The sequence below is a fragment of the Chionomys nivalis genome, chromosome 20 (genome assembly GCF_950005125.1).
Source record: "Chionomys nivalis chromosome 20, mChiNiv1.1, whole genome shotgun sequence".
In the NCBI taxonomy this organism is placed as follows: domain Eukaryota; kingdom Metazoa; phylum Chordata; class Mammalia; order Rodentia; family Cricetidae; genus Chionomys; species Chionomys nivalis.
This window is the reverse complement of record NC_080105.1, coordinates 5,144,504-5,171,682: the sequence shown is the minus strand read 5'-3', so window position 1 is coordinate 5,171,682 and position 27,179 is coordinate 5,144,504. Positions and strand designations below refer to the sequence as shown.

The following is a 27,179-nucleotide window of genomic DNA, read 5'->3' as shown; positions in this document are numbered from 1 at the left end:
TCTCCAAAATATACAAAGAACTCAAGAAATTGGACACCAAAAGAACACATAATCCATTAAAAAAATGGAGTAAAGACCTAAACAGAGAACTCTCAACAGAGGAATCTAAAATGGCTGAAAGACACTTAAGGAAATGTTCAACATCCTTAGTCATCAGAGAAATGCAAATCAAAACAACTCTGAGATTCCATCTCACACCTGTAAGAATGGTCAAGATCCAAAACACAGATGACAGCTAATGCTGGAGAGGTTGTGGGGAAAAGGGAACACTTCTGCATTGCTGGTGGGAATGCAAGCTGGTACAGGCTCTTTGGATGTCAGTGTGGTGATTTCTTTTTTTTTTTTTTTGGTTTTTCGAGACAGGGTTTCTCTGTGGCTTTGGAGCCTGTCCTGGAACTAGCTCTGTAGACCAGGCTGGTCTCGAACTCACAGAGATCCGCCTGCCTCTGCCTCCTGAGTGCTGGTATTAAAGGCGTGTGCCACCATCGCCCGGCTAGTGTGGTGATTTCTCCGAAAATTAGGAAACAACCTCCCCCAAGACCCAGTAATACCACTTTTGGGTATATATCCAAAGGATGCTCAATTATGCCACAAGGACATGTGCTCAACTATGTTCATAGCAGCTTTGTTTGTCACACCCAGAACCTGGAAAGAACCTAAATGTCCCTTGATCGAAGAATGGATAAGGAAAATGTGGTACATTTACACAATGGAGTACTACACAGCAGAAAAAAATAACGACAGCTTGAATTGTGCAGGAAAATGGATGGAGCTAGAAAACATTATTTTGAGTGAGGTAACCCAGACACAGAAAGACAACTATCACATGTAGTCATTCATAGGTGGTTTTTAAATATAAAGCAAAGAAAGCCAGCCTACAAACCACAATCCCAGAGAACTTAGATAACAATGAGGACGCTAAGAGAGACTTACATAGATCTAATCTACATGGGAAGTAGAAAGTATAAAAAGACAAGATCTCCTGAGTAAATTGGGAGCATGGGGACCTTGGGGGGAGGGTTGAAAGAGGGACGGGAGAGACAGGGAGGAAATCAGAGAAAAATGTAGAGCTCAATAAATAAACGAGTGAGGCCAGGAACCACCCACAGGAGAAGTAAATAACAGCTTTTTCATTTGCCTTCTTTTTTGTTTGTGACACAGTTTCGTGTAGCCCAGGCTGGCCGCTAACTCACATACATAACATACATGGCTTCGAGTGACCTGGTAACCCTGGCCCTCAGCATCCACCTTCTGCATGTTGAGATTGCAGCACCCGGTGTATGTGGTGCCCAGGGCCTCATGCGTGCTGGGTAAGCACTCCACCCAGAGCCACAGCACTCCATCAAATGAACTGTGCCCCAATCTTAGCTTTACACCTCTTGTAACAGGGCAAACACTGTCTCTGCCCTTCACTGGGCCAATAAACACAGCTGCCTGGTCACCGGCAATACTCAGAGATGGGTATTTGACCCAGTAAGGCCTTCAGTGGCTCCCACACTTGAGAGTTCCAAGAGACAGAAAAGGAAAAGAGACCTAATGGGTTTGCCAAGCTGAGAACATACAGTTGAAGGCTTTTCATGCCCCCTTTTCCCCCTGGGGCGGCGCCTACGCAAAGAGATGCCTGGCTGACCGCCTAAGCCACTTCTGGGCGCCTGGATCCAGCTGTGCCTGAAGCCTTTCCTGAGCGCCCCACTTGCCTTGCTGGCTTTGGCGAGCTTGTGTCTGGGTTTCTGTCGCCCGAGGCTACAGTGCGTGAGTGACTGGATCGTGCACGAGAGCTTGGCGCGGACTCAGGTGGTCAGGTCTGTGGGAGGCAGACGCCCATCCAAGTCGCCTACCGCGCAATAGATGCACGTTTCTTGCGATGTCTCCGACTCGGGACTCCACAGACCCCAGCTCCTCAAGCAGAACGAATCTAGAGCTGCAGCAAGCCGGATGGAAGTTTGATCACAGCGACACAAAGCTCGCGCGCGGTCACACAGCCAGGTTCCACTCTGCAGCCTAGGTACCGCAGCCAGTCAGTCACAGGGTTCTAGAGAGCCGGCATCTTCCTGACCGGAAGTTTGTGCGGAGTTGCGGTGACGCCTTCTGGGAAATGTAGTTCCAGGAACCTCAGGACCTGGACGCTGATAGGCTGAGGCGATCCCGGAGATATAAATTAGAGTATAACCGGCAGGAGTGGGACTGAGATAGGGTACTATTGGGAATGGGTGTGGTCCAGAGTTGACTTAAGCAAGACTGGGGGGAGCTTGTAGTTCTGGATTCAGCAGACAACAGTTGTCAAAGATGCTGCTGTGATAGGGCAGGAAACTGACCTGGGTGGGGCTGATTGATGATTGACAGGATAGGGTTTGGCTTGGGTTTGCCAAAGGCTCTCTCAACTATTTATTTCTGCTTGTTTGTTTGTTTATTTATCTATATCTATCCACCTATTTATTGATTGATTTTTTTTTTTTTTGAGGCAGGGCTTCTCTGTCTTAGCTGTTCTGGAACTCTCTTTGTAGACCAGGCTGATCTTGAACTCCCAAGTGCTCTCTGGCCCCTAAGTGCTGGTATTAAAGGCGAGTGCCACCACCGCCCGGCTTATTTTTGTTCTTATTTTACATATGTTGACACTCATCCAATACTATCGCGATGGAGGCTGATAGTGCACACCTGTCATTCCGGCACCCCAGAGGTCAGAAGATGAAGATTGGGTGCTCAAGTTATCGCTCACTATACGAGACTCTTCTAAAAACTAAAATGGAAAGAAAAAGTAAAAAGAAAAGCCAGCAGACACACTGTGGACAGGCTCAATGTCCCACCGGAGCCTTCTGATGCAGACAAGTAGGGCTCTGTGGGAAGAGCGGACCTTCTTGTTGAAGAGAAACATTGTAGTGTGGTGAACAGAGGCAGGCACCCCAAACCCGAAGACCTGACTCTATCCCGGGGACCTGCATGGTGGAAGAAGAGCTTGCAGCTTACCCACCACAAACACAAATGAAAAAAAGCAAAGGAATGAAAGACATAATTTTATTTTAATGCTGGAGCCCACTCCTACAGGGTTTTTGTTTTAGAAACACATAAAAATAATAATAAGCCGGGCGGTGGTGGCGCACGCCTTTAATCCCAGCACTCGGGAGGCAGAGGCAGGCGGATCTCTGTGAGTTCGAGACCAGCCTGGTCTACAAGAGCTAGTTCCAGGACAGGCTACAAAACCACAGAGAAACCCTATCTCAAAAAACCAAAAATAAAATAAAATAAATAAAAATAATAATAATAAAAAGATATTACAGTGGAGTAAGCCCCGCTGAACATGGGAACACAGAAAACCTGAGGAAATGGAGGGACCAAAGGTTTGGAATACGGGGGTAGCTGTTATCTTGGAGTGGGACAAGAGTCCCCTACCCCACCCTGTCCCCGTTCTGTAGGAAGCTGACATCCTGGAGAAGGAAACAAGACAATAACTGTCCACGTGACCAGGGCAGGGGCCTTCCTGTTTCTCAGCCCGTACCAGACCAGCCTTGGCCAGTGCAGCCTCATAGCCAGGGCATATGCAGCCTGAGATGCGCCCAGGGGCTCAGGCCTTTCCCAGGGTGCCCTGGAGCAGAGCGGAGGGTGGACACACACACACACACACATACACACACGAGAGGGAGTTTGGTGCTAGGAGAGTCCTGGGAAGAAAACAGATTCTTGGGATCCCTATCCCACGCCTCCATAGGGGAGAGGGGGCACAGATAAGAGCGATGCCTTCAGGCAGCTGAGAGAAAAGGATTGTCAGGTAGAGAAGAGGGCGAGAGGTTGGGGCAAATGGACAAGAGTGGGTGCCATCAGGTGAGGCAGTCAAATATTCAAATGTGTTCAATCTATGCAGTTGACCCAAAACTCCTACGGGGGAAACCAAGGATCCAGGCTGACAAAGGGAATCTGAGAGCAGGCCGTGATCAGGGGTGGAAGAAGCCATGAGTGCCCGGGCCACAGGGCCCCGAAGTCGCCGAGGGAGGCATCCTCCACCAGCAAGTGTGCTCCTCTTCCTGCTGTGCCCAATTCCATGGATCCCGGAGCCCAGGAGTGAGCCTGCTTCACTCAGAACCTACAGTGGTGGCGAGCAGTCATTCTTAGGGGGAGTTGGACCTGACAGCAGAGAGCCTGCAGAATGGGGTGTCATTTATAGGGAGAGCTGGACCCAGTGGCTGAGAGCCTGCGGGATGGGGTGTCATTTATAGGGAGAGCTGGACCCAGTGGCTGAGAGCCTGCGGGATGGGGTGTCATTCTCAGGGGGAGCTGGACCTGACAGCTGAGAGCCTTCGGGATGGGGTGTCATTTGCAGGGGGAGCTGGACCCAGTGGCTGAGAGCCTTCGGGATGGGGTGTCATTTGCAGGGGGAGCTGGACCTGACAGCTGAGAGCCTTCGGGATGGGGTGTCATTTGCAGGGGGAGCTGGACCCAGTGGCTGAGAACATGCAGGATGGGGTGTCATTTGCAGGGGGAGCTGGACCCAGTGGCTGAGAGTTCAGAGGAGGCAGAGACCACCAGTGGGAGATTCGAGGCCAAACTCGAGCTGCTTCCGGAACTCCTTAGTCCTGACCTGCAGAGACCCGGGAGCCGGTAGGATGAATTTAGTGCTTCTATTCCAGCAGGTGCCCCTCACAGAGCTGCCGCCCCCCACACATCTGCCTTAGCTTCCTCTTGCCTCCTCTCCTCCATCCTCTCCCTTCCCTTCCCTTTCCTCCTCAGCCACGCAGCTCACTGCCTGCTCACCCTTCCCAGGGACTCTGAGATCTAGCCCCAAAGCCCCTGCTGAGCCTCAGGTGGTTGGGGTCCCGGTTGTCTTCACAGGCCTGAGGATGATTATTGTGTGGGATCCCATGGGGCCCTAGCCTTGAAGCCAGAAGAAGGGTGCAAGGCTGAGGTGGAAAGCCCCCAGAGCCCGCAGGCAGCCACCCCGGATACTGGCCCTGCTGAGATGTCAGTAGCCAGCATGTTCCAGACCCTGCAGAGCAGGCTGAGCTCCCTTGAGGCCACCGTGGCCGCCTGGCGCCACTACTCCCTGTAGTAAATAGGAGCGGCAGGGCTGCGTCCCCGGCACCCAGCCGCCCACATGGCGAGCTTATGCCCCGAAATAATTACACGGAAACTGTATTCTTTTGAACCCTGCCTGGCCCATTAGTTCCAGCCTCTTATTGGCTAGCTCTTACATATTGATCTAACCCATTTCTAATATTCTGTGTAGTACCACGAGCTGGCTTACCAGGAAAGATCTTAACCTGCGTCTGTCTGGAGTGGGCGAATCATGGCGACTCCTTGACTCGGCTTCTTTCTCCCAGCATTCTGTTCTGTCTACTCCGCCTACCTAATTTTCTGTCCTATTGAAGGGCTAAGGCAGTTTCTTTATTTAACCAATGAAAGCAACAGATTAATACAAGACCCATCTCCATCAACTCCCTAAGCTTTGCAAGGCCAGCGGAAGGAGAAGACAGTGGCCAGGGGACACCTGGGTCCTTTGGTGGTCAGGAAGAAGCCGGGTCTGGACAGCAGGAGGCAGCTCGCCTCATAGAGAGGAACGCCTGGCTGCGGCTGGCCCTGGGCAGCCGGGAGGAGGAGTTGGTTTGCGCTCAAGCTTCCCTGAAGGATGCCCGGGCAGAGAAGGAGACCCTGCAGAGACAGGTGAGCATCTGACTGGGGACAGGCAGATCCTGCCACCCGAACACATTTGTTCAGTCAACAAACCGATGTGGAGCGATGAAAACCATGCCAGAGAAGGGACCAAGGAAGACAGCAAAGTAAAAGAGGGGTCTCGAGGCCCAGACTGAAGGTCAGAAGGAAGCCAGGCAGGGTGCACCCCATGATCTCAGTGCTCTAGAAGCTGAGGAGAGACAATCTCAAGTGAAAGACTCCTCAGCCACAACCAAGGTCAAATTCTCCGATGTAGATTGAGTTGAAGGCCAGCCTGCTTGTTTTTCTTTTTCTTTTTTTTTTTTTTTTTAAGGTTCTGAGTACCTTGGCGATAGAGGCCTTGCCTGAAGAGTAAGAGGACCTGGGTACTGCACATACACACACACACACACACACACACACACACCACCGAATAATCCTGTTTTAGGGTTTCTATTTGTGATAAAACACCACAACTAAAAGCAACTGGGGAGGAAGAGGTTTGTTGTTGTTGTTGTTCTCATCTTAAAACTCTGAGGGAAGCCGGAGTGGGAGCTCAAGGCAGGGAGCTGGAGGCAGGAGCTGATGCAGAGGCCATGGAGGGTGCTGCTTCCTGGCTTGCTCAGCCTGCTTTCTTATAGAATCCAGGACCACCAGCCCAGGTATGGCCCCACCCACAGTGAGCTAGGCTCTCCCACCTTAGTCATCAAGGAAATGTCCGCAGGTCTATCTGAGGGAAACATTTTCTCAACTTTTAGTTTCCTCTTCCCAAATGACTGTAGCTGATGTCACAGTGACAGAACCAGCAGATCCTGAGGTCACTGTGGCTGGGATAGAGTCGGGGAGATGGCGGCAAGTGGGGGACCACCACAGTATTCAGGATGTGGCGGTGGAGCAGGATTTACCGCTGTGCTTTGTGTGTGGTGGGACCACAGAGGGTTCTGCGTCCCGAGGGGAACTGGACCTGTTGCAGGTGCTCCCTTGCGCCATCTGCTGACTGTGGGAGGAACAGTCTGGTGGTAGACCACGCCCCTGATGGTGGGGGTGGGGTGACAGCAGAGAAATGGTGAAGGGGACCGGAAATGGGCAGATGATGGGAAATGTCAAACCCATCTATAGTGGAACAAGCCTGCAATGCTAAGAACTTCAGAGGCTGAGACAGGAGAATCACAATTTAACAGTAGCTTGGACAAGATAAGCAAACATTGTCTCAAAAGAGAAGGAAAACAGACTGGAGGGGCGCAAAGCCCTTCCTAGACTCCTCCGCTCTTAGTTTGCTGAGACTCCTCTCACCAACACAGAAATGAAATTCTCCTTCCACAGTGTGGTGGTGCACACTTGAAATTCCAGCTGCACGCAGGGTGCACGCCTTTAATCCCAGCAATGGGGAGGCAGAGGCAGGTGGATCTCTGTGAGTTCAAGGCCAGCCTGGCCTTCAAGAACTAGTTCCAGGACAGGCTCCAAAGCTACAGAGAAACCCTGTCTCGAAAAAACAAAGAAGCAAAAAAAAAAAAAAGAAAGAAAGAAAGAAAGAAAGAAAGGAGAGAGAGAGAGAGAGAGAGAGAGAGAGAGAGAGAGAGAATTCCAGCTACATGGGAGACTGAGGGAGAAAGGTGGCTTGAGTTGGGGAGATCCAGACAACACAGAGAAACACTGAGTCTCTTAAAAATTTAGAAAGGAAAAAAGAGCAGTGGCTGCTTTTCCAGAGGATGCACGTTCAGGTCCCAGAACCCACTTGACAGCTCACGACTGCCTGTAACTCCAGTTCCCGGCAACCCAACACCCTCACACAGACATGCATGCGGGCAAAACACTGATGTACATAAAATAATAAAAATAAATAAATCCTAAAAAAAAGTGGAGCCGTCCCTCCCTCCCCCACCCCCTGCTAGTAGCTGCAGTCCCCAGGTTTGGGGGGGGTAAGTGTTGAGTGGCAGTTGGGGACCTGTCTCAGGTCATATGGACAGGGCTTGGCTGGGTTCCTGCTGCTGACAGAACTGTCTGTAGGTGAAGCCACAGTCTGATCCTCCATCACTGGCAGATGCAGGAACTGGAGGATTCCCTGATGCAGCTGGAGGCTTCCCTGCCCACCCCCCTCCTCAGAGCAGGGTGTACAAACAGCAGCAACTCCAGCAGTTCTGGGGCAGAAAGGCAGCCCTGGGCACCTCAGGTGAGTCTGAAGTCTTCAGAGTCTGGGCGGTAATGTCCTCTGCTTTTCCAGTGTCGGGTAAGCTTCAATGTGCGCTTTATGGCTTCCCTAGTGGTGTGTGACAAAACTTTTCCTGGGGAGATACTGTACACATCAGCTCATCCCAGGTAGGGAGCCATGACACACGAGAGTACAGACACCACCAAAGTCCAACTTAGTCCACCAATGAGTTTACATATAGGATCATGAGTGAGGGGTTACATACATGAGCAGAAATGACTCAAAGACAGCTGCATCACCAAAGCCCACACCAGCATGGCTGACAGCTCACAAAGCTGAGAGCCTGGAGGGCAATTCACAGCCTGAAGGCAGCTCAGCACATTGGAGAGTGTCCCATCCAAGTGACTCTGGTCTAAACCTTTTCTGGCATCTGGTCTGATCTCTAGTCATCATTGCAACTATAATCAGCTGGTCTCAGAAGAACTTTTCTTACCCAAACAGGGAGGATCCTAGTGAATCTGCTTAGTTTTAGGGACTGCCTGAAGCTGTTTGGAGTTGTTTACTTCCCTGCTTAAGGAGTTTAGAATGTTTCTATCTCAGAGAAAACTGTTAATACAACACATAGTATCTGAAAAATCCTAAACAGGGCCTGGAGAGATGACTCATTGTTTAGGGGTGCTAGTTGCTTTCACAGAGAACCAGGTCCAGTGCCCAGCACCCACATCTCACAAAGATCTGTAAGTCTAGTTCCAGGGATCTGACACCCTCTTCAGAGCTCCACAGGCACATGGTAGACAGACAGACTTGCAGACAAACATCCATACACTTAAAATTAAAGTAACAAAGAAGCTTAAATCACTAATTTTCTGCTTAGGGGCCTGAGACAAAAGGATCATGACCAATAACTGTAGAGAGACCCTGTCTCCAGATAAAACAATAAGCATTGGTGAGATAACTCAGCTGGAAAGAGTACCTGCTGCCAAGTCTGATGAGCTGGATTCAATTCCTGGAACTCCCTGAGTAGAAACAGAGAACTGGCTTCCACAGTTGTTCTTGGACATTGATTCATGTATCATGGCACACACATGCATACATCCCACATATGTGCACTCACATACACGTAAGACACAAACCAAAGCTGAAGTTGTGTCTCAGTGATGCAGCAGGTATATAGCATGTTCCAAGGCCCTGGTTCTACCCCCGAGCCCTGCCAAAACAGAGGATGATGAGTAAATCAAGTCATGTCCTCCTGGCAGGACTCCCCCTTGGCTCACCCTCTTCTCCAACGCCTCCGGAGTGACTCCAGCACCCACATCTTTGGGTGCCTTTCCACACAGCCTTCAGCCCCTGAGATGCACCTCATGGAGGACCAGATAGGGCAGCTCCAAGGGTGAGTGACTTGAGTCACAGCTGCTGAGCTTTTAAGGGCACCATGCCTCCTGCCCCTGGGTTGTGAGAGAGATGGAGGGGAGGAAACTGGGCTCTGGCTGATTGGGACCTCACTCATCTTCACTGTTGCTCTTCTTTGGAGGCAGAAGCATTGAGAAGTTGAAGTGCTTCAACCGCCTCCTGCTGGCTGTGCTCCAGGGTCACAAGGGCCGCTGTGAGAGCCTTAGTATGCAGCTGGGCCAGCGGGAGGCTGAGACCACAACCCTGTGCCTGGCCCTGCAATACAGGTCTGTGCCTACTGCCAATGACGGTGGTGGCTGGGAGTAGGGCGGGGCTGCATCCCAAGATGAGCCTATGTAAAGAGGGACATAGGGCCTTCAGAAGGCACAGGGCCTTACCATGAGGTCTTGTTCTGACCCATAAAGGGGCTGTCTTTTAGTGGTTTGTGGTATTTTTATTTGAGATGGGGTCTCACTATATAGCCTAGGTTGGCCTGGAACTTGCTATGTAGCCCAGGCTGGCTTTGAATCCATAGAGCTCTGCCTACCTCTTACTGGGCTGGGACTGAGTGCTGAAACACTCAGATCCTGTCCCACAGCGAGGATTGTGAGGAGGCAAATGGAGTGCTGCTCACTCTGAGGACTGCTGGAGCTGGAGCCACCAAGAGTGACCTGCAGGCTGCAGAGACAGAGGCATCTAGTCTGCTGGTGGACAAGGAAGCTGCTATGGATGGAGAGATACCTTGGCCCAGGTACCCCCAGAAAGCACAAGAGCTGTGCTGAACTATGGGGTGCATGTCCCAGAGCCTGCTGCATATGGGGATGTAATGTCCCTGTCATGGGGCCTGACTGGAATAGGCCACTCAGTGACACCAGGTGTGGCGACACAAACCTTTGATCCCAGCACTCAGGAGGCAGAGTTTGAGGAGCTCAAGGTCAGCCTGGTCTACATAGCAAGTTCTAGGCCATACTGGTCTACACAGTGAGATTCTGTCTCAAATAAATAAATACAACACCAAACATACAAGCAAATCACCACGTAGTCTCACATAGATGCATAGACTCTGGTTTCAACCTCTAAAGCTGGAGGGAAAAATCAGTGAAAAGAAAAATTATTAAATTTTGGATTTTGACTTCAGAAGTGTCAATCCATCATGGCAACAGGAAGCAGAGAGCAGAGAGTGCCCTGGCATGGTGTAGCCCTAAAGCAAGGAGGCACTGTAAAGCCCTGTGGGGGCCTGGCAGGGTGAGCAATGCCCTTTATTCTGCCGTCTGTCGCGGTACCTGTGAACTCACTGCAGAGAGCGCCTCAGCTGTCCGTGCAGCCTCAGTGTCCAGTATGGACTGTGCATACCACATAATTACATCCAAACTCCCCTGGTGGTCTTCCTACCATCTAGGTTCCACCACCTTGCTATGTATCTGACCCTCCTGCCTCCACCTCCTGAGAGCCGGGATGGAGCCGCATGCATGCTGGGCAAGCTCTCTGTGGACTGAGCCCCAGCAGCTGCCATATTATCTGCTGGAAGACTGCCCCGTGGGGACAGTTATGTAGGACAATATCCCTCCTGTCTCCTGTAGCCCTGAGGGCAGCAGTGTGGACAAGCCTACACCACAGGAACTGGCTGCTCAGCTCCATAGCTATATCCAGCATCTCCGGGAACACTGGGCTCTGGTGAAGATCCCCCCGGGCACACAGCCCTGACACCACACCCTGGCCCACTATGCCCCATGAAGAAGCAACAGTGCAGGCCATTCTGGAAATACAACCTGGCCCAGCCCTACCTCGGCTAGAGAAGTCTCAGATCCAGCAGGACCTGGTGGCTACTTGGTTAGGAATGTGTTGACAATGTCACAACACACTCTTGATGATGTCAGTGGAGAACAGAGGCAAGCAGGGTTTCCCTTGGATGGCTGTCCCACCCGGTCCTATAGTCATTCAGTCCCAAAGAAACACGGAGGCTTATATTAATTATAAACTGTTTGGCCTTTTAGCTCAAGTTAATTATTAACTAGCTCTTACAATTTAAATTAACCCATAATTCCTGTCTATGTTTAGACACGTGGCTTGGTACCTTTTATCAGTGAGGCATTCTCATCTTGCTTCCTCTGAGTCTGGCTGATGACTGACTCTCTGCCTTCCCTCTTCCCAGAATTCTCCTAGTCTGGTTGCCCTGCCTCTACTTCCTGCCTGGCTACTGGTCAATCAGCGTTCTATTAAACCAATATGAGTGACAGATCTTTACAGTGTACAAAAGCATTATCCCACAGCAATAGGCAGTTGGCTTCTTATATGAAGAATTAGAGTTGAGGAAGTTTTTGTTTGTTTGTTTGTTTGTTTGTTTGTTTGTTTTTTTCCAAGACAGGGTTTTTCTGTAGCTTTTGAGCCTGTCCTGGAATTCACTCTATAGACCAGGCTGGCCTCAAACTCACAGAGATCCTTCTCCCTCTGCCTCCCAAGCGCTGGAGTTGAGGTTTTGAGGGATGCATAGGAGTTTCTCCTCCTGATTAGGTTTTCCTTAAGATTCTGTAAGTTGCCTGGTGGTGGTGGTGCATGCCTTTAATCCCAGCACTCGGGAGGCAGAGGCAGGCGGATCTCTGTGAGTTCGAGGTCAGACTGGTCTACAAGAGCTAGTTCCAGGACAGGCTCCAAAGCTACAGAGAAACCCTGTCTCAAAAAACAAACAAAATGTTTTGTGTTGAGAATTTGTTGGTTATGCTGTTTTCTTTGATCAGAGTGTTTATTTTCTCTATGGTATCTTCAGTGTCTGAGATTCTTTCTTCTATCTCTTGTAATCTGTTGGTGGTACTTGTCTCTGTAGTTCCTGTTCGTTTATCCAAATTTTCCATCTCCATCCTTCCCTCGGTTTGTGTTTTCTTTATTACTTCCACTTCATTCTTCAAGTCTTGAACCGTTTCCCTTACCTGTTCGATTACTTTTTCTTGTTTCTCTTGGTTTTCTTGGGTATCTTTGAGAGATTTATTCATTTCCTCTACCTTTTTGTTTGTAATCTCTAATTGATTATGGCAGTTTTTCACCTCCTGTTTAAGGTCCTCTATTATTTTCATATAATTCACTTTTGAGTCGAATTCTTCTAATTCTTCTGGATTAGGGTGTTCGCTTCTTATTTCGGGATTACTGGATTCTGGTGATGTCACGTTGCCTTTCAGGCTGTTGGGGGAATTTTTGCATTGGCGCCTGCCCATCTCTTCCTTCAAATGGAGCCAGGAGAGGCCTGGTGTCTTGGACCACTCTTTGCTGTGACTAACTCTCTGGGTGTATCTCCTCAGTGTAGGAGCAGGAACCGTTCCCTACCAGATGAACTCCTCAACACCAAAACAGGGATGCCTGGTATTCCAATGACCCGCGGAAAGAAGGGCAAATGCAGGGGGTAGGGCGGGGTCGAGTAGAACACAGGCAACACTGCAGTACAAGATGAAGGTGCCTGCGTTCCCTTTCGGGGGTTGCTGAGGCCTGCCCGCTAGGCAGGCACTCACTGCTCTGGTTGGGTAGCCTTAGTGTAGGGGGGTTTGTGCTCTCTACTGGGACAGTCCGCCCCAGGATAGCACACACTCACCCGTCCAGATGGAGCTTCTCAGCACCTACACAGGGACTCCTGGTAGCCCCAATGAGCCAGAGACCAATGGAAGTAGGGCACAGGCAGAGCTGCAGCAGGAGCTGGGGGAGGGGCGTTTGTGCTCTCTACCAGGACAGTCCGCCCCAGGATAGCACACACTCACCCGTCCAGATGGAACTTCTCAGCACCTACACAGGGACTCCTGGTCGATAGTTAAATATTTTGAAATGCTACAGCATTACCTAAGTTCTGATGACTCAGACCTGTACTACTCTTTATTGTAATTCACACTGAAAAATAGCATTGAAACTAGTCTACAAACTGACTAACGTTAAAAAAGAGGAAGCAGTTACGATAACTGTACCTCTTTTTTTCTTTTTTCTTGTTTTTATTGAGCTATACATTTTTCACCATTCCCTTCCCTTTTCTTGTACCTTTTTATACTGTTGGATATTTATAATCAAGCTTTAACTCTAGGGTATTGAGGAAATTTGATCTTATTAGAAAAAAATAAAATCAGCAACCTTGGTATTTGATGTAAATGTAGTATGCTAAATTCTGAGATAGCCTGAGAAAAAACTGGAGATATTATTTAATAGTAAAAGTAGATGAGGTTTCTCGTCTGCCTTGTAGCATTAAGTTAGTTTGTAACACTCACATTTATTTTTACATGTATGCCTGTGTGTGAATGTTTTCTCTGCATGTATATGCTCTACATGCATGCTTGGTACTGACGTCAGAAGGTATTGGGTCCCCTGAAATTTTAGTTTCAAAAGGATGTGAGCCCCTTTATGGAGCTGGGAACCTAACCCAAGTGCCCTTAAATACCAAACAATCTCTCTAAACCCTAAACTCACACTTCTTAAATTTAGTAGATGAAATGATGTTGTGAGTATCCTATATGAGACAGCCTTATGGAATTTTATCAACTGTTTTTGTGACATAAACCAATGGGTAGGACCATTTCAGAGCTTTGAATGGATCCTTCTGACTCTGTTCCCAATATTTCTACTGTAAGTAGATGACGGTGCTGGAGCAGGCCCTTTCTCTACAGCTTCCCAATGTGACAGACATGGTTTAGGAGGGAGAATTCTGGAGATTCTCCAGAATCCAAACTTGCAGCTCAGCAGTTCCCCTCTGCTGTAGGCACACTGTGCTCATGCATTTCAAAGGCCACGTTCACTGGTTTGTTATCCCACGATCTCAATGGGCAATTGAGATTGGACACTGGGATAGAACTAATGTAGTGCAGAACGGGAAGTCCTTTTCTTTCCAGAGCCCTTCTTCATTACATTCTCTTAAATCTGGCTGTTAACACAAAGTAAGGGTCATAAAGCATTGAGTAGGCTATGTCATTCACATCCAAGGTACTACCCTCCTGTGTAGACCTGTGTAGACCTGCCTGGAGGCGAACTCACTGTGTAACCAAGGCTCCTGGAACATGCACAAATCCATCTCTGCCCATGAGTTCTGGAGTCACAGGAGAGCAACCCCACATCTGACTCAAGAAGGGCTGTAAAACTGAGGAGTCGAAAATTGATTTTATTCATAAAAAATTCTCACTATACTCAATAGGGGCTTTAGAAAGGGTAGTCAGTATATACAGTGTAGAGCCTTAGCCAACTATTAAAACAAGAATAAATTATTTAAAAATTAACAACAAAATTGAAACCAAAGCAAAGAAAAAAATCCAAGCAAATGAAAACCAAACCCAAAACCATAACCCTTGCTCCAATTAAGTTAAAAATATTCTCTAGCTCTAAATCCAAAAAAATCCATCAAGAGCATCTGGCTCCCTAAAGACACCAAAGGTGACCAGACCTCCTCTATAGATCCTTTCTCAGGACTGACATGCCAGTCCAGGATGTGTAACTGGAGAATCCCCAGACATTTTCTTTATGGATGATCCAATGACTAACACAGGTGAGGGATGTTGTAGTCTCTGTAGTGCGTTATCTTCAGCAACACTTTCATGTGACATGGAGTCCGCCTCAGCACTGCACAGGAGAGGGAATCCTGTTCTTTTCCCTGTGGTGTGTATAGACTACAGCACGGCATCAGTACAGTCTTTCTCGTGAGAGTCCTCACCACATATCGAGGGCTCAGCCGGCTTACTAAAGACAGAGAGTAAACTGGCAGAGTAAGCCTTGCTCAGCAGCATATCCTCCCCATGCTGCAGTGCGCCACTCAGGGTCCACCTGCTGATTGATGTCAGGATTCCGAGTAATTCTTGGTGGGTCCTCTGAATCTCAGGTTCTTTCTGATGACTTCCTTTCTCCAGGAATAATGCACCAACATAACATGAATCAGATTGGGGATGGATCCCCTGCAGTAGGTGGAGATTTTCCTCACTGGTTAGTTTACAGATATAAGGAGGGATCTGCTTCTCAGTAGGTGTTGCTGCTCGAGTGGAGAATGTGTGAAGCTTCCTTCAGCCTCCTCAGTTCTCCAAAGCAGAGCTGTCAGAGAAGGAAAGGCAATCAGATGCACAGGAAACCTCACTGGACTACAGCCTAGACAAAACCAGGGACTGTCCACACTTGGGAAACAAACGTCAAGGAAGAAAACCCATCCCATGAATGCCAAGGTTGCAGGGGACAGGAGTCAATGGTGGCTCATTGGCCTGGCACACTCAGGGCTCCTGCTGCAGCAGGTCTGTCTGCAGGAGGCTCTCATCCTGGACTGTGGCCTGTTCCAGATCATGCTGGAGGGTTTCATATTAGGGGAGGAAAACAGCTGGGACACAGGTCTATTGGGGACCTGCCCTGCCAGCTTTTGAGCTCCCACCAGCTCTACTCAACTGGGAAATCCAGCATTACATTTGAGTTGGGCTCATTCACTCCTTGCTTCTTCAAGGATAAGACAGCACCCGAGTTTCTTTTTTTCTCCACCTTTAAAACTGGTAGAAAGTGAGCTGAGAAATACACACTGTGGTGAACTAGAAAAACAGACCATTACTCCACTAGTTTAGATACATTCTTTTGAAAATAAAACAGCAGCATAGCAGTGTCTGGGTCACAGGCCTTGAACAGATGCCAGGAAACTGAGCAACCTGAAAAATTAACTGTATGAGGCCCTCTAGGGGAGCAAACACAACACTGCAGTGAAGGCTGGGCTTACTCCTTCAGCACAGAAACTTCTGGTAGCCATTCCAAGTTCAAGTCTCTTGCCACCCCTTAGGTGGCTCCCTTACCTAAGGTATGAGTTTCCCTGCTCCCCTATCCAACCTTCCTTTATCCCCAATCACCCCGATTCCCCCAGTTCCCCTCATCCTCTCCTTCACACTTTTCTCTCCCCATCACCCCTCATCCCCATCCCACCCCACCCCCAAGATTCCAATTTTTTGCCCATCAGTCATGTCTATTTCCCATAGCTGGGAGGATATCTATATGTTTTTCCTTGGGTTTACCCTCTTGTTTAGCTTCTTTAGGATCACAAATTATAGACTCAGTGGCCCCTATCCATGGCTAGAAACCAATTTTGAGTGAGTACATCCCATGTTCTTCTTTTTGGGTCTGGGTTACCTCACTAAGGATCGTATTTTCTATTTCCATCCATTTGCATGCAAAATTCGAGAAGTCATTGTTTTTTACCGCAGAGTAGTACTCTAATGTGTATATATTCCACACTTTCTTCATCCATTCTTCCATTGAAGGGCATCTAGGTTGCTTCCAGGTTCTGGCTATTACAAATAATGCTGCTATGAACATAGTTTGACAAATGCTTTTGTCATATGATAGGGCATCTCTTGGGTATATTCCCAAGAGTGGTATTGCTGGGTCCAGGGGTAGGTTGATCCCAATTTTTCTGAGAAACCGCCACACTGATTTCCAAAGTGGTTGCACAAGTTTGCAGTCCCACCAGCAATGGATGAGGGTACCCCTTTCTCCACAACCTCTCCAGCAAAGGCTATCCTTGGTGTTTTTGATTTTAGCCATTCTGACAGGTGTAAGATGATATCTCAAAGTTGTTTTGATTTGCATTTCTCTGATCGCTAAGGAGGTTGAGCATGACCTTAAGTATCTTTTGGCCATTTTAACTTCTTCTGTTGAGAATTCTCTGTTCAGTTCAGTGCCCCATTTTTTAATTGGGTTAATTATCCTTTTAAAGTCTAGTTTCTCCTTGGATTCAGCATGTCAAACTCTAAATGTGATTCTATTTCCAGAGAAACCTTCTTACAGGAAACAGATGCAAACTAGAGAACCCATAATCAATAAGAAGGTGCTGTATGCTAATCTGTCCATGTGTAGGATTTTATCTCTAAAGGTGATACTCCTGGAGGAAAATAAAGTGGCAGGAGGAGACACCGTCTTGCACAATTAACACTGCCTCTATTAGGTCTGGGACTACCATAGGACGGATCAATGCACTCAGAACACACGAGAGCACTCAGAATTGAAGAAATGCACACAATTCAGAAAGATTAAAGGATAACACATATTGCTTCCTGTGCAGACATTTCTGTTGACTGAGCCAGCCCAATACTCTCAGATGTTCTTTCCCTGGCTTTGACTGAAAAGCCATGCAAATGGCCAGGAACCCAAATAGGACAGAGATTCAGGTACCGGGGAACTATTTGATATAACTCCCTCTTCATGGCCTGGGATCCTACCTCATCTGGGAGACAGCGAAGGGATTCTGCAGCTTTTCTGCCAATTCTGTATGTTTGGTGACCAGATCCCTCAGCTTCAGCAGGGATTGTTGTCTTTCCTCCAATATATCCTGTTTCTGTTCATTAGAAGATTATGTTCTTAGTGAAGCGTTGAACACTCAAATGCACACACACACACACACACACACACACACTCCTCAACGCACACTTCTGGACATACATGTACAATAACATAAACATTCAGCAAAATAACAAGAATTAATCATTTGATATTTCTCTGTATCATTGGTTTCATATCCTTAGTAAAAATACTCAGAATACAGAAACAGGATCCATTTTTCTGCTACATACAAGAAAGAAACTTCAACATTAATTATAGACATTACCTCTGGGTAAAGGATTGGAAAAAAATCTTCCAAGCAAATGTACCTAAATGACAAACTGATGTAGCTATTTTAATACCTAACAAAATTGACCTCAAACCAAAATTAATCAAAAGAGATGGGGAAGGACACACCACAAAGATGACATTTCACTTTTTAAAAAATTTTTCGAGACTGGTTTTTCCATAGCTTTGGAGCCTGTACTGGAACTAGCTCTTGTAGACTAGGCTGGCCTTGAGCACACGGAGATCTGCTTCCCTCTGTTTCTCAAGAACTGGGGTCAAAAGTCTGCACCACTACCACCTGGCCATCATTTCAATTTTTTTTTTTTTTTGGATTTTTTTGAGACAGGGTTTCTTGTAGCTTTTGGTTCCTGTCCTGGAAATAGCTCTTGTAGACCAGACTGGCCTCGAACTCACAGAGATCCGCCTGCCTCTGCCTCCCGAGTGCTGGGATTAAAGTCATGTGCCACCACGGACTGGCCTCAATTCTTAAAATCGATGCCCTAAGTAATATTTTAAGACAAACATTACTATAGCTTAAAACACATAATTAATTTCCACATGCTAATATTTAGGAACTTAAATACCTCATTCTCACCAATGTGCATGTCATCAGTGTGCAGGTCATGCAGAAAAAATTAATAAACTCTGGATTAACTGAAGTTTTAAACCAAATAAACCTAACAGATATTTACAGAACATTCCACCTAAACACAAAAGGGTGCACCTTCTCAACAGCATCCGAAAGAATTTTCTCCCAAACTGACCACATACTTAAACATAAAGTAAGTCTCAACAGACACAAGAAAATTGAAACAATTCCCTGTATCTATCAGACCATTAGAGAATATCAACAACGAAAGAAAGGAAAGCATATATAAGTTAATGGAAATTGAAGATCTCTATATTGAATGAAAAGTGGACCAAAAATAAATAAAAAAGAAATTAAACACTTTCTAGAATTCAATGAAAACGAATACATAACATACGCAAACTTATGGGACACAATGAAAGTAGTGCTAAGAGCACTAAGTGCCTACATTAAAAAAATGGGAAGATATCATACTTAATAGTAACACCTCAAAGTTATTGAACAAAAGGAAATATGTCCAAGAGGATTGGACCAGAAGAAATAAACTGACAGCTAAATCAATAAAATAGAAATCAAGATAATTGTACAAAAATCAGTGAAAGAAAGAATTGGTTCTTTGAGAAAATCAACAAGATAGATAAACCCTTATCCAAGCTAAATAAAGATGGGCAAAGTATATCCAAATTAATAAAATCAGAAACCGTATGGGGACATAACAACAGATACCGAGGAAATCCAGAGAATTACAAGGACATACTTTAAATCATGCATTTCATCAAACTGGAATATCTATAAGAAATGAATAATTTTTCTCAATAGGAACCACTTACCAAAGATAAATTAAAATCAGATAAATAAATAGACCTACATCCCCTAGTGAAATAGAAGCCATCATCAAAAGCCTCCTCCCACCCCACAAAAAAACCCAAAGTCAAATGGCTATAGCACAGAATTCAACCATACTTTAAAAGAAGAGTTAATGGCAATACTCTTCAAATTAGTTTGCAAAATAAAAACAGAAGAAACAGTGCCCAAATCGTTTTATGAGGCTGCAAACCAGATACCCAAAACAGAGAAAGACTCAACAAAGATACTTACAGACCAATTTCCCTCATGGACATATATGAAAAAGTACTCAATATAATACTTGCAAATCAAACCCAAGACTATTTCAAAAATATCATCTATTATGATCAAGCAGTCTTTAACCTAGAAATGTAGGGATAGTTCAGCATATGAAAATTAGTCAATGTAATCTACTGTACAAACTGAAGAAAAAACATATGATGATCATTTTGCTAGATACCAAAAAAATCTTTGACCCTTTCATGATGAAAGACCTCAACACAAAAACAAACACATTGAACCTGATAGGAGGGAATATAGGGAATAGGCGGAACATGCCAGCAAAGGAGATGGTTTCAGAAGAGAACATTGGCAGTGCAGGCACTAAGATCAACAATTAATAAAGGACCTCAGGGAACCGAAAGGCTTCTGTAAGGCAAGGAACACCATGAGTAGGAGAAAATAGAGGCTGACAGAATGGGAAATGATTTTCATCATCCCAAATCTGACAGAGGGCTAATATCCAAAATATATAAAGCATTCAGTAGACTAGACACCAACAAATCAAATCATCCAATTAAGAAACGTGGAACAGATGTAAACAGAAAATTCTCTAAAGAAGAATCACAAATAGCTGAGAAACACTTAAAGAAATGTTCAACATTCCTTTTGATCAGGGGAATTTGAACCAAAAACTCCTTTGAGATTCCACATTACACCTGTCAGAATGGCTAAAGTCAATGGCACAAATGACAGCTAATGGTGGTGTGGATTTGTAGCAAAGGAAACACTCCTCCATTTCTGGTGGGAGTCTAGAGCTGCCCAGCCTCGATGGCATCAATATGGCGATTCCTCATAAAATTGGGAACTGATTTACCTCAAAATCTAGGTACACCATTCTTGGACATATGTCTAAAGGATGTTCTATCCTATCACAAGAATACTTGCTCAAATATCTTCACATTGGCATTATTCATAATAACCAGAAAGTGGAAATAACCTTCATGTCCCTCAATGGAAGAATGGATAAGGAACAGGCAGTACGTTTACAGTAGGGAATATTACTTGGCTGTTTGAAAAGTGATATCCAATTGCTATTGTAAGTAAATGGGTGGAACTAGAAAAAAATCAAGCTGACTGAGACAACTGAGATCCATAAAGACGCCTATGATATGTGTTCACTTATAAGTGGGCATCAGTTGTTAAGTAATTGATAATCAAGCCACTTTCCACAACCCAGACAAGTTAGGTACAGAGAAGGTCACTAGAGGAAGGAAACACAAGAATTTCCCTGGGAAGAGAAAATAGATTAGATTTTGCCAGTGAACTTTGGTTGGGTGGGGAGGGAATTGAAAGAGATCCTGTAGGGGGAGGGGTAGAGGGAGAGAGTGAGGAGAGAGAGTGTTGGAGTTGGGGGGCTCCCAGAGGCTGCTATGGAAAGCTAGTACAGATAAAACTTCCTGTAATCTATGTGGGGGATCCTAGTGAGGACTCCTAGAAGTGGAACATACAGAGTCTGAACTGATCATCTTCTGTAGCCAAGAAAGGCTTCCAGTGCTGAGACTGGCTTGCATTCAGTTGAATATTTGGTTGAAGGGGATTCTGTGGAGATCCCTAAACAGCTCCGGCTCATGCTGGAGAGGACAGAGTGTTGCTCTCTGAAAACTGACAGTAGGGTCCCATTGTTGTGGACAACATCTACACATCATTGAACCTAGAGAGAGCAAGCTGTTGCCTGAATGGAGCCTTCACCCATATGCTCTAGTCTCTTTGGCATGGGAAGGTACTCTGCAGGTTACAGAGAGAGAAACATGACATCAACTCATCCACAAAAACCTTGACTTACAGTCTGTCCTCCCTGAAAGTTATGCTGGGGCACTGTTGGTGCAGAACTTGAGAGAGTGGCCATACAATGTCTGGCTTAACTTGAGACTCATGCAAGGTGAGGCAGTCCATGCCCTACAATCCCTGGATGGCTAAAATCTGGAGACCAAATAGCCCAGAGACATAGTACAGAAGCAAACATAACTAAAAAAAAAAAACCAATGAACTGACTACTAATATTCCTATCGATGTTCTGCTATACTCATAGATTGGTGCCTTGCTGGTCCTCATCAGAGAGCTGTTCTCTAGCAGCAGTTGTGTGGAAGTGAATATCTAAATTGGAACTTTCTATCAGTCCTACCCATTGGAGCTCAGGAAAACTTTCAGAAGAATTGGGAGGGGGGATTTTAGGAGTCAGCGGGTGTGATGGGCTGGAGGACACTAGGAGAACATGGCCCACTGAATCAAGTAAACAGGGTTCACAAAGGCTCACAGAGTTATGTATGGGGCCTTTATGGGTCTGCACCATGTTCTCTGCATATATGTTGGTGTTTCAGTGGGACTCTTAATAGTGGGAGTGTGTGTGGTGTGTCTCTGACTCTTTTGTCCACTCTTGGGATGCCTTTCCTCCTATTGGAAAGCTTTGTCCAGCCTCTGTATGGGGGGCCTTTTTCTTTTTTTGTCATGCTTGCCTGTTCTTTTCTGAAAAGAAACCAAAGGGCAGCAGATCTGGGAAAAGGGAGGTTTATAGGAGCTGAGAGAAGTGGAGGTAGAGAAAACTATGGTTGGTATCTATTGCATGTGAGAATGATTTATTTTCAATAAAAAGAAATGTTCACTGAATAAAAAAATGTGAATCGTTGAAGAGTTACAACACTTTAAAACAGAGTTATTAACTATGAAATCTCCACCCAAAGGAGAGCTTAAAATTTTCTTCCTCTAAAATATTAACGAGGAGCAGGAATCCCTATGATTTGATGGCATATAATATTTTTCACTTATACCTGGGATTGATATAGGCCATGGCTAGTGGGAAGGAGGAAAAATTGCCTTTTCTGTGAAGAGTAAAATTTATGGACAGATCAATAGTAAGGGTTGGATTCTGCCTCCTGCAGGAAAAGCCTCTGTTACTGGAGGTCTCAAACACAATGAGAGCTGGAGGGTTGCACTGAGCAGAAACCAGCTATTATGTAAGAGATGAATTAAAGGTAATAACTTCATCAGTTCCTTCAGGACAGACATCTGGTTCTCCAGTTAGAGATTACTTCCTGGCATTTATGGGACTCCCAACATAGACTCTTGAATGGTTAAATGAATGAAAGCTACCTTTATATTATTCGTCTTAAAGCTACCTGTCTACTAATGATGAAGCATCTTAAATTATATTTACACCAATGCTTTTGAGATGACTATAATTTAGCACCTATGTCTTAAAAACACAAACATATAATCTACTGACCTTGGACATTTGGTTGAAGCATCAATTTTAATTTAAGGATTTAGACTAGGTTTGAGCTTGTGATGCAAACCCTTAATCCTAGCTACTCAGAGACTGAGACAGAAGGACTGAACATTAAAGTCTCGTTTGAACTACACTGTGTGTTCAAAGCTAATCTTTGGAACGTAGTGTGATCATATCTCAAGACTTTAAAAGGATCTGGTGATGTATCTCATTGTTAGAATGTGTAACAAACATGAGCAAAGCCCAGGGTTTAATGCTATTTTAATAATTAGATCAAATAACCATGGGAGAACTGCTATTTTCTGAAGGGAAATTAAGGAGGAGTGGACCTCGGGTCTGGGGAGCAGGGGGTGTATGACTGGGAGGAGGGAAGGAGGTTGAACTGATGAAACATGAGAGAAGATAAAAAATATAAACAAGAACCACCCCTTTGACATTTACATGGGGATTTCCTCCTTTAAAGCTGTTTCCAGCCATTGATCTCACAAGATGCCAAATCCTTAGAAAGTCTTGGAATAATCACAGAAATCAACAATTGGATGGGATGTTAGTGAGCTACTGGAAAAGTGGATCGTGTGTGTGTGTGTGTGTGTGTGTGTGTGTGTGTGTGTTTATTACAGATGGTGGACAGCCTGCCCACATTGCTGCAGCCTACCTCCTCTGCCTCAGCACATAGCTCACAGATCTTCTCATCGGTCTCTTCATAGTGATTCTTCACCTTCTCACAGGACTCTTGCAGTGAAATCTGCTCCCTCCATAGCTTTCGGTTCTCCTCTTTCAACATGCTCACTTTTTTCTTCAACTGAGTTCGCTCACTCAGGAGCTGCTTGTGGAGGATGCTGAACCATCATAAAAATACCGTGAGCCCTACCTAGCCTCCATCTCCCACATCATCCATGCAAAATCCCATGTCCCCAGACAGCCCTATACCAGAGCCCACAGTCAACATGCCAGGATAACCTAGTGGCTGTCAAATGTCAGAGAATGGCCAAATTACAGAAAGACTCAGAGTACTTCTGAAAACTGTTACAATAAAAGGAATGTACTTCTGAGAGCAGGGTTTGCCTCCTACCACATGTACTTAACTGTCCATGGTATTGGGAAAGCATCAGCAGGTTGAGAAGTAGAAGACAAATATTCAGTGAGGGAGGACAGCAGACCCAATTGAAATATATTCTATCTATGGGAAGAATGGGATCACCTCTGTAGACCCCTACAAGAGCCCCCAAGACCCACAAATGCCTGACACCCTTATCATGGTACAAATAGATTTTTAATCTAGAGGCTCCTGAGGCTGGCAGGACAATGTTCTGATGGACTCACAGATACTTCAGTCTTAGCAAAACTAGTCCAGTAGGTCCAAGTCAAGAGCATGAGACAAACTGCTTTTTATAGGGAGACAGGCCAAAAGGAAAGTCCTCACTTTGGTTCAAAGACAAAAACATGGCAAAAGCAGTCACTCCCAAGGAATAGAGTCCCAGTGAAGTCAGTTACTCACCTGTAAGAAACAGTTTCCTCAGTCAGCAACTTGCACTTGTACAAGGCCTCTCTCATCTCCATGGGGAATTTCTGTAGCTCCAACATCACTTTCTTATGCTCCATATTCACCATCTCCAACTCAAAATTTAGCCTGTATTAGGGCATAGCCCCAGAGCAAAGAACCCTGTGAATTCTGGACTTAATGACCCTATGATTTCAGGCTGTGCCTTAAACACCCCAGCACAGTCAATGTCACATTCTGATAGCTATCAACTAGGACAACCTGGTGCTGTTTAAACTTGCTGACCTGGCCCCAGACCAGCAGTCAGGGATGCAAAGGGAGTGATCCAGAGCTGCATGAGTTCCATCAATGGGCCTGGAGGAATAGAATAGTTAAGTCCTCAGGAGCCTGTGTCACAAGTCTGATCCCACCAGAAATCTATGATAATGTTGTTCCTGTCTTCAGAACGGGGATTTTTGATCCCAGGTTTCTATTGCTACATGGATTTCTAAAGCACAAAATCAGTATTTCCAGGGAGGAGAACTGACTTAAGGACAGATTTATAAGTCTCCAGTGGATTCCAATGGACTTCCAAGGTGAGCACACAGGCCAGGAGCCCCATCACTGGTCGTAGTGGAGTTCCCTGACCTTAAGGGAACTTAGTGGGATCACCTGGAAACTGTGGCACAGAAAGAACCACATGCCACAGACCCCAACTGCCAGGACACACACACACACGTACACGGAGGATGCCAAATAAATGTTGGCAGGCAGAATTGTCTCAGAATATAAGAAACCAGACTAGAGAAGAGCAGTGATGAAGTTCAGACTTCAAGTCATACACTGAGATGCATCAAGACAACCAGCCCCGTGCAGCTGCTCCCAGGAGCAGCCAGTACTCAAGTACTTGCTGGTTAAGCAAAAAGACTCACCGTAAACTCACAGCACCTAGTATTGTCCACAAGCCAACACCTGTCAAGGCCTCATGAAATGTATGCTGAGAGCTCACAAACTATTGCCTCATTCCAGACTGATCCAGGCCAAGGCTCTGCTTTTTTTTTTTTGTATTCTTTTTTTTTATTCTTTTTTAATTAATATTTCCACCTGCTCCCCGTTTCCCATTTCCCTCCCCTCCTCCCACATATTGCCCCCTCCCCCCACCCTCCTCCCCCTATCCCCACTCCTCTTCTCCACCCCCACACCATTCCCCCTCCCTCTCGATACTGAAGAGCAGTCCAAATTTTTTATTTGGAGGAATCACACAGCCTGTATCCTGATATCACTCCTACCCAGGTTTCTGCTATGCCTCTTAGATGCCCTCAGGATATTTAGTTTGGGCAGAACACTCTGCAGATGCAGTCTCCAGTGACCTGAGGAATGCTGGGGTTGACTCAGTAGGGTCAAGACAGTTACCAGGGAACTAAACAAAATGGCTACCTGTTGTTCAAATCCTTGTTGGTATAATTAGCCAGGATTCCACGAAGTTCATTCCTTTCTTGGGTCATCATCTGAAGCTGCAGGGTCAGTGTAGCCACCTTTTTCATCTGCTGCTCCTGCCCAGTAACAGAGTTTGGGTTTGATGTTTTTCGAGTACTCCCTGCAAGTTGATAAATATTAGTGAATTTATGCAGTAGTATGGCACAGGACCAGGAGAGATCATGTTGAGTTTGAAGAAGAGGCCGAGGAAGAGTGAATGCAGGAGCACAGTAAAGACCCCTAGGATCAGGACAACTGTCCTCAAACTGGGAGCCCATAAGCCATGCCTCTATATCCACTCACTGTGGCTAGCTATGTGCATCAGCCCCTACTGCTGCCCCGCTGGCTGGAAGGCATATGTCACCCAGCCATGCTGCTTTGGAAATATCAACTCATTTCTGATGTGCTGCAGAAAATTCCTGGAGTCTCTAGTGCATAGCACAATGAATCCCTCTTCACCTGTGGCCAGAAATAGAAGTAACTGAATGTCTGAGACCCTGGTGCATAGATGGGGAATTCCCATGAGATACTCACAGAACCTAAAGAATCCACTGATGATGAGTTGTGCAACACCCTACTCTCACACCTCATTAGTCTGTGACTCCTGCTGGTCTTTGCCTCTCAAAATAAAATTAAGGAACTCACAGAACAGCAGCTGTAACCTTGACAACTCCTGGATCTCTGCCAAACTAACTAGCAGCAATCCTTGACAATGGGTCTGCACTTTAGTTACCAGAGAAACAGCATAAAACCATCTCTTCCAAAGATCTCAGCTATTAAATCCCATTTCTGTAAGGTCCAACTCAACCCCCAACCTCCTCCTTCGAAAGTCAGATCTCTCTGTCAACCAGTGTGCTCAATCTTGCCATTGTGTCTTCAAGTGAACCCTATATGCACATAATGAGGGCCCCAAGGACACAACATTGTTAATTTCAGAAAAGATGCCAATGACTCTTTAGGATACAGCAGAATGTTCAGAGAATGGACTGTTAGAGTCACTGCTAACTGCCATCACTTATCTCATAACCATCTCTTCCCCAGTTCACCAAAAGCCAAGCTGGCTTTTTCAGGTGCCTTCCCTGAGACACAGGGGAAGCTCATCAGCAGCTCTCTGATAGTTAGACTCTAATTAATTCTAATTTAATACTTCATCATGAATGGAGGTCAAGACTCATTTTCTAATCATTCCCAAGGAATGACTCTTCCCCTCCTAATCAAAAAGATGGGAAGTGAAAGATACTAAGAAATTAGCTCATGTTGATGCGGAAGGAAGTTCAGTTTCATGAAGTGAATGAGTATCTCAGGAAATATCCACAGGACTGTTACAATGTGTGGGGGTGATGGAGATTGTGGGTGTCTCATCAGACAAAAGATAAGTCACATGGGTCATGATGAAGATTTTCCCCAAACTTCAGCGAAATACATTCCATCCATCATGACATTAGCAAAGGTGAGATAACCTAGTGACAGGACAGGCTGGAGACACCTGAGGACAGGGCATCCACAGGTGAGCCCTCACTCGCCAAGAACA

General features: G+C 46.0%; 1 pseudogene; it reads left to right on the top strand.

The window, feature by feature from the left end:
• The first annotated feature begins 3,944 nt into the window (after positions 1–3,944).
• LOC130863126 (harmonin-binding protein USHBP1-like) overlaps positions 3,945–27,179 on the top strand; it is a 120,230-nt pseudogene continuing 96,995 nt past the window's right edge.